This window comes from Castor canadensis, chromosome 12 (assembly GCF_047511655.1).
Source record: "Castor canadensis chromosome 12, mCasCan1.hap1v2, whole genome shotgun sequence".
In the NCBI taxonomy this organism is placed as follows: domain Eukaryota; kingdom Metazoa; phylum Chordata; class Mammalia; order Rodentia; family Castoridae; genus Castor; species Castor canadensis.
Genome location: NC_133397.1, coordinates 55,156,676 through 55,164,460, shown reverse-complemented (window position 1 = coordinate 55,164,460; position 7,785 = coordinate 55,156,676). Strand labels below are relative to the sequence as shown.

General features: G+C 36.8%; 1 pseudogene; it reads left to right on the top strand.

Moving 5' to 3' along the window:
- The first annotated feature begins 5,424 nt into the window (after positions 1–5,424).
- LOC109685016 (small ribosomal subunit protein eS24-like) lies at positions 5,425–5,944 on the top strand (annotated as a pseudogene).
- Positions 5,945–7,785: the final 1,841 nt, after the last annotated feature.

Sequence of the window (7,785 nt, the reverse complement as noted above, 5' to 3'; positions counted from 1 at the left end):
GAGAAAAGGTTAGATCAAGAAGAATTAACCTATAAGGTAACACACACGCACAGGAAATCAATGTGAGTCAATGCCCTGTATAGCTATCCTTATCTCAACCAGCAAAAACCCTTGGTCCTTCCTATTATTGCTTATACTCTCTCTTCAACAAAATTAGAGATAAGGGCAAAATAGTTTCTGCTGGGTATTGAGGGGTTGGGGGGGAGAGGGAGGGGGTGGAGTGGGTGGTAAGGGAGGGGGTGGGGGCAGGGGGGAGAAATGACCCATGCCTTGTATGCACATATGAATAATAAAATAAAAAAATAAAAATAAAAATAAAATGAAATTATTTCCTACTTTCCTGAAGGCTTCCAAATCATGGTTTTGGAGCCAAGCATGTCACTCACTTTGTTTTGGCAAAATTCTCAAGTCAAGAATGATTTTTTTGAGCTCAAGCCCCAGTCCCACCATGAAAAGAAATCCGTTAAGAATGATTTTTTAAATATTCTTTCACTTAAACAGTAAGTACATGTCCTATAACACTCAAGTTGAGGAGGAAAGGGAAAAGAAGGAAGTTGTATCCACATCAAAGAAAGATCTCTCAGTAGCCTGCATTTTGGAACCACTACTCTAAAGACTAGCCACCCTAATCTTTTCAAAAGTATTCTGCAATGTTGTCAGCCACTGTATATCTGATTAAACCATTTTATCAACCATTGATCTACTCTAAGTGGCTTTGGGCAATATGCTCACTAATTATCTTTTACACAATTTAGTTGAGCCAGTTATCTTATTGTCATGACGATAACTCATTTTCAATAATAAAAGTAACATGTACATTTACTTATAACCTTAAGCACCTCTGTGTCAATAAAATTTTTTTCTGTTAAATGTCTTTGATGAGAGAGAAAGAACAGAATGATAAAGGCCTAATATGTACAGAGAGGAGTTTACAAATTCCTTTGTGTAAAAATACACAAAGATAAATTAGTATGAAAACATCATAAATGAGGCAGTAAAATACTGTTAATTTTTATGAAATAGTACTAGCATAGATACACAAATCAAATAACTAGATTTTCCAGAACACTTTATAAGCATTTAGTGAAAAGACCATTAATCAATAAACAATTTATACAAATACCAAATCCTTAACAACTCTTAACAGTACTTTCAACTCTAGTGTCCCTTGCAAATGCAATAGTGATCCTGAGCAGCCAAACAAGTTCCCAGGAAAGTGCTGGGTTGTTAGCAATTACGAATCAGTTGTCTTTTAGTTTATTATATTTCTAAACCATTCAAAGGTCTCCCAAAATTCTTTCTACCTATTTTTCGAATCTTATCTCCCACAATCTGCCTTGCACTTTATTCTGATCAGGTCTGTTTATTGGCTCCTAGGTAAGTCTCTGTCTCAGTCCTCCCCACTGTTCAGGCTTACCTCAGCGCAACTCTCATCCCCCTCCCCCCACACACTAAATTCTACCTACCTACTCTTGTTTGTAGCTATCTTCTTTTTTGCTGCTATATTATTAAATTACTAACTATACTAGTCACATGTTATTCTAACATTGCCATATGCTGATATTAAATGTGCTTTTAAATATTGCAATATTTAATTGTATCATCTCCTGCACTATTTTCTTAAATAGTTATTTAATATTTATGTGCATTTGAACATCCTTTTTAAGTTATAAAGCATCCTATCAATGTAAGTACAGTGTGGGAAAATGTTCAAAAATAATTAGTATGGAACATGCAGTTTTTCTTGTCATTATTTGATAAATAATATATCACAAAAATTACTTGCATAGCATTTACATTTTATTTGATATGATAAGTGATCTAGAGATGATTTAAAGTATGCAGAAGGATGGGGGTATGTAAATATCATGCCATTTTTTGAGGACTCCAGCATCTACAGATTTTGTATCATGAAGGTCCTAGAACTAATCTTCCCCAAATACCAAGCAACAACTGTGTATTATTATTTTCACTACTTTAAGATTATAGCCCCCCCTAAGGTAGGAATTGGGCATGTATTTCTGCATGACATCTTGGAGAGCAGTATGTGCTCCATGATCCCTCAATAAATATTTTCTGAAGAATGAATGCATCACTGGAACTGGAGATAAATCACCAGAGTATGCACTTGGCACTTGTTACTTGCTAGATATGGGACTATTTAATCTCTGTGCCTCAGTTTTCCTGTCTGAACAATAGGGATAATAATGATATCTACATAGGGTAGCTTTGAGAACTACATGAATTCATGTACATCAAGTGCCTAAAACACCTTATGTAGCACATAGAAAGAATTCGATGTTAGCTATTTGAATGAATGAGTGAAAAAAATGGGTTGTAATGCAAAACTGAAGACAACGATAGCTACATTTTGTTATCCCTGTGATTGGAAAGCAACATGTAGATCTGGACATGGTGGTACCTGTCTATAATCCCAGTACATGGGAGGCTGAGGCAGTAGGGTTGAGAGTTCAAGTCCAGCCTGGGCTACATAACAAGACCCTGTCCCAAAAAGTAAAATTAAATATAAAATTAAATGTAGTGTATAAGAATGCTAAGGGAGGCCAGGTGTGGTGCCTCACACATGTAATCCCAGTTACTCAGGAAGCAAACAGGCCATCCAGGATAAACAGTTAGCAAGACTCCATCTCAACCAATAAGCTGGGTGTGGTAGTGTATACCTGTCATCCCAGCTATGTAGGAGGCGTAAAAAAAAAAAGACCTAAATCAAAAAGGGTTGAGAGTGGTTCAAGTGGTAAGGCACCTGCTTAGACAGTAAGAGGCCCTGAGTCCAAACCCAGTACCACACACAAAAAAGAAAAGAAAAGACTGTTGTGGGAAATTAGTATATCTCTGAGATAGAAACCATTATGTGTATATTTATTCTCAGATTTATTTTCAGAATGAAGTTTATACTCTGTATTACTTTGTATTTTTTAAATTAAGAAATGAAAAAAAGGCCTGCTGGGCGCTGTGACTCACACCTATAGCTCTAGCTACTCAGGAGGTGGAGATCCTGAAGATGGAGGTCCAGACTGCCCAGACATAAATGCAAGGCCCTATCTCAAAAATAGCCAGAGCAAAAAGGGCTGGAGGAGTGGTTCAACTGGTAGAGTGCACGCTAGCAAGCACAAGGTCCTGAGTTTGGACCCCGGTACATAAAAAAGAAAAAAAGGCCTGTCTCGTAGAGATGTTAGTATACTTATTTTTCTAGATATCACATTACTTTCAGATTTGAACAAATAACAATTGCTGAATATTCTTGACTTTTGATTACATTGTTTAGAAGATGGTACTTAAAAGTGGAAATGAATTCCAGATGATTTGTTCTTTATATCTGTGTTGAATTAGTTTTGTCTATATATGGGCAAATTTTGAAGTAGAAGTTAACAATTACAGCTACATAACGAACTTCTTAAAAAGTATTTGCTTCTAAAAAGCACTTAGCTTTCATAAGTTAATTTAGCAAGTTAAATGTTTCCTCTTAATCACATTTATTATGATTATAAAAGCAATTCTCTTTCTCTCTCTCTCTCTCTCACACACACACACATACACACACACACACACACACACACACACACACACTAATGATTTACACATGTATCAACCTTTAATTATTTCCAGTGATTTTTGTTGCTCTGTGGAGCCATCTTCTGGTTAATGGTGTGTTTTAAACACTCGTTCAAAGTTTTTCTCTGAATTTGTGAAGTTAGGGCAAGATCAGGTACTTCCCATGGGGTGTAGCCAGAAATCTATGGCCCAAATAATATCTAAAGAAAATTTCCTTCCAGAAAAAAAATAATTGGAATAAGTTAGTGATCATGTAATGGAGAAAATAATCCTGCATGGAAACTGAGAGGGTCCTATATTTTGGAGAATTGTTTCACTCATCCAACCAACAGATTTTTGTATGCTTCTTCCTGCTAATAGAATAGGAAAATACATACATGAACACACATAAATACTGTACAGATTTTTAAAAATCTGTACAGATCAATGCCATCCTACTTTTTAAAATTAATAACAAAGTAACTGAAATTTCATATTTATCCTTCCTTTGCATGGCAATTATATTTTTGTCACTTTTTTGGCAGTACTGGGGTTTGAACTCAGGGCCTCATGCTTGATGGGCAGTACTTTTTCACTTGTAATTAGTACTCCTCCTTTAGCATCAATATGAACTCATAGCCTTTTACAGTGTCAACTTGTTCCATTTACCCATTAATATTGTTATTGCCACTTCTATTTGATGCTCAAATGCATACAACCCGATCAGGGAAAACTTCTTTGTATATTGTCCTCTAAAGATTTCTACCCTTGCATCCTTGCTTTCCAGTAACAACCTAATGTTTCAGATCCAACATAATTTTTTTTCCTGTCCCCAAATTATGGAGACAACTATTTTCCAACAATTCTAGTTCATTTTAATGAATAATGGTATTAAAGACTAAAAAGCTGGATGATAAGGTAAGATTTTGTTGTGGACAAAAATGCTGCTGTTTATATTACTGCTGCATATAGCAGAGCTAGATAGATACATGTTTTAAGGTTACACACGTATATTGATTTTTCCCCATTTGATATCCAGCATTGTAGTCAGCCCTCCTTGTTCATGAGTCCTACATCCATGGGTTCAATCAACTATGAATCAAAATTATTCAGAAAAAAGTTATATCTGTACTGAACATGTGCTCTTTTTTCTTGCCCATTATTTCCTAAATGATACACACAACTGTTTACATAGCATTGGCATTGGCGATTATAAGTAATCTAGAGATGACATAAATATACAGGATTACATAGGCTATATGCAAGCTCTGCAACATTTTATATAAGGGTCTTGAACATCCACAGATTTTGATATCTACAGGGACACCCCATCAATACCAAGAGATAATATATATTTCTGTACCCTACTTTTCTTGAATTACTTGCTTTTTTTCTGTCACTGTGGCATTCTTTTCTGCAATTTAGTTTGGCATCTCTGGCAGATGTTTATATTAACTCCAATCTTTTGCTTTCTACAATTCTGCAATGGAATCATTACAGGTAAATTTTGCACACATCCTTTTTATCTTTGAGCTCAATGTTTTGATGTGTACTGCCAAAATCAGATGGCTAGGGTGTTCCTGAGAAGGAGTTATTGGGATACTTTGAAAAAGATCACAGGGCCAGGAGTTAAATAGGGATTAGACACCCAGCTCTGCATAAATCACCTGGCATCATTGGTCTTAAGTTTTCTCATTTGTAAAAGTATGTTTTACAGGTCAATTAAAATAACCAATTGGACTGGGGAAGTGGCTCAAGTGGTAAGTTCCTGCCTAGCAAGCATGAGTTCAAACCCCAGTGCTGAAAAAAGAAAAAAAAAAGTAGAAGACTTCTTTTTTTTCTTCCCTGGCTACCTGAAGATCAGCCACCACCATGAATGACACAGTAACTATCCAAATCCGATCAAAGTTCATGACCAACCAACTACTTCAGAGGAAGCAGTCATCGATGTCCTTCACCCTGGGAAGACAACAGTACCTAAGACAGAACTCGTTGAAAAACTAGCTAAATGTACAAGACCACACCAGATGTCATTTTTGTATTTGTATTAAGCACCCACTTTGGTGGTGGAATGACAACTGGCTTTGGCACGATTTATGATTCCTTGCATTATGCAAAGAAAAGTGAGCCCAACACAGACATGCAAGACATGGCCTGTATGAGAAGAGAAAGACCCCAAGGAAATATTGAAAGAAATGCAAAAACAAGATGAAGAAAGTTGGGGGGGACAGCAAAGGCCAATGTTGGTGTTAGCAAAAAGCCAAAGAAATAAGGATTCTACAATAAATTTAACTGCAATTATTGTGCAGGTTTTCCATGAGGATTAATAAACTGTAAACATCTGCATTGGTTATGGGTTTTTCATGAGGATTAAAAACTCAACACTTTCATGTGAAAAAAATATAAAAATAATAAAATAACCTATTGGAAGTGCTTTCAAACAGGCCACACAAATGAAAGGGCCAAATAGTCTGCCTCTTGACTGTCCTTTGTTCATGGTTCCACTCAGCCAAAGCTGCCTGATATATATATGCTCCTATAGTGACCTTTTTAAACACTCATTTTGGGGCATTGATCATCTGGATGCCATACTTGTTTTTGTTTTTTGGTAGTAGTAGGGATTTGAACCCAGGACCTCATGCTTACTAGGCAGGCTCACTATCACTCGGACCACCCCTCCAGCCCCATCATCTGAATGCAAAGGTGGTATAAGAACATTCAGTGGTAATAGGATATTAGTCACATCTCTCTTACTTCTCTTTCAGAGGTCTGTGCTAGTTGCTTTGGATGATGTTTTATGACTTTTCTCATTGCTCCAGTGTACTACAGTATGCTAAGAGCATCAAGTTGACTCCTTGCCAAGGAAGGTTGACTGGAACCTGGCCATTTCTAGAGATCTTTATTTTTATGATAATGAGCAGCTGAGTTAGTAATCCTGAATAAGTCAAGACATAAGAGAAAATGATATGAAAGTGTTGGGTCAAAACTTATTTCTAAAAATGCTTTTTATGGAGAAAATAGCTTCACTAGTTTTGATTCCTAGCTTCTTTTCTACAGTTCTATGACTTGATTCAAGTATCTAAATTTTGTGAGTATTAGACTTTTTGAAATAAATGATAGAAAAAAAAAAAAACAGTTGTTCAGAATATCCCAGACTTTTTTCAGAAACAATTTAATCCATTCAAACACTGCTCCCTCTACCCCCAACCCAATGTATACTCTATTAAGAATGCTTTCTGCTTTCCACAAAGTCCTGCAAGAGAGCTGAACTTGGCCTAGAAGAAGCCACTCTAAAAGAGATGGAAAAAAACAGCTTTGCTGGGAGAGATGCTTTCTGCCTGCAACAGACACTCTAAATTGCCTGCAAATCTCACAATTTGGAAATTCGTAAGAGTTTAAAGAAAAAAAAAAACCCAGCAATTTCTATAATTGTGCAGAAACTAATTTAAGGGGCAAGGAAGGAGAAGCTTTAGCTAGAGACAAGACTAGGACTTGAGGCCTTTCTCAAGTATTGTCTCTTAAAATTTCTCTACCAGAGAGAAGAGAGAGAAAGCCAAGCACTGGGGGCAAAAAATTGATTAAAGGTAGGATCTCCTCAAAGGAGGTTACTGATTCATAGTTCTCCATGACAGTGTCTATGAAGTTAGGACTAAAAACAGAGCAAACAGGTCTACAAGTTTAAAAAATAAACTGCGAACTAAAAGTGTACCTCAAAATAAGCTTTTGACTATTTTGCTCACACCTAGGATTCCCAAGAATCCAAACAACTAAAAATCTACAAAGGATGCTCATGAAAGCTGCAAAGAATTGCCAGGCCTTGCTGACCAACAGCCAGCAACTGAACTGACCATTCAGCCCCTAAGACAATCCTCAGACTCCAGAATGCAAAAGAAGTCTGTCACACTATCTATACAGGAATGGAGTGCACTCCAGTGCCCAAACAAGATGTGCCTGCGGAGGATAATGGGAAGGTTTTCCCAGAGGACATACACATAACTGATAGATGACACAGCCAAAGGAAGTGACCCCACTGTCAGCATAGCGTCCTCATCATTTCTACCCAACAGGATTCTGTGTGTAGCATGGTCACCAGTGGCTCCATGTGTCAAGTTCATATTGTAGTCATCCTGCATCTTCTCCACGCACTGTAGACTGGGAACGTTGAAGGCAGATTAACTCCATAGCTCCAGGGGGAGACACATACAATTTTACAAAATGGAATAAAAATTACTC